We start from the raw sequence: 862 nt of genomic DNA on the forward strand, positions 1-862 counted from the left end.
TCAGCATCAACATGACATAATTATCACAATGACAGAAATTAAAAACTTACTTTGCTGTAATTATCCATGGCCCGTTTTGGAAGACAATTGAGGACTGACTCTGAGAAATTTTGGGGGGCGCGTCGTGCTCCAGTAAGATGACCTCGTTCTCTGACTCTGCTTCCCCAATAGTTCCTATCACACGAACAAAGTGACCCTAAAATGAAGGCATGAATTATTCTCTTTATAAATTAATTTGCATAGAAATCATTCATACAGAAATTAGGATTCAATTTAAAAAAATCCAATCACCTGGAGTGAACCTGAAGTAAAAGCATGGATAACTAATTTTCTCCATGAAAAGTGAAGCAGAATTTTAAAAAAACAGAAAAATAAAGTTCATAATCACTGTACTTAGGGTTACGGGGAATCTCTTGGCCATGAATCTATGGCTACAATAATCCTTTTGTTCTGTAGCATTTCTGCCTGCCTTGTTTCAATGCGGATGAAGGGGATCTTCTTATCTGCTGGGATGAACAAGTGGCGTGTGGACTGAAAGAAACAGAGTTTACAAAACTTCCCTAAGAAAGAAAAACTTACAAAGGATTAACTATATATATATGGAAAATCATTAACAAAAAAGCACAAGATCCTGTAGAGAAGAGAAGAATAAAGCACAAACAAATATAAAATAGAGAGTGTTCTCACTTGGGTAAATCCTTCTATTCAAAAAATGTAAAATTAAAGCTTCTTAAAGTGGATCACCCCAAAGGGTTTAAATAGCGTGTTTTTCCAAACAGAAGTCCGGGGAAAACTCTTCTGGCCAAAAAATGAAAACCCCACAGTTTTTAAATTTTGGGATTTTCCAAAAGCAAACTGCCCT

The 862-nt window shown here is 35.7% G+C and overlaps 1 pseudogene; it reads right to left on the reverse strand.

The window, feature by feature from the left end:
* Positions 1-862, reverse strand: part of LOC119593561 — a 21,403-nt pseudogene that overhangs the window by 18,867 nt on the left and 1,674 nt on the right.

This window comes from Penaeus monodon, chromosome 32, assembly GCF_015228065.2.
Source record: "Penaeus monodon isolate SGIC_2016 chromosome 32, NSTDA_Pmon_1, whole genome shotgun sequence".
Lineage (NCBI taxonomy): Eukaryota > Metazoa > Arthropoda > Malacostraca > Decapoda > Penaeidae > Penaeus > Penaeus monodon.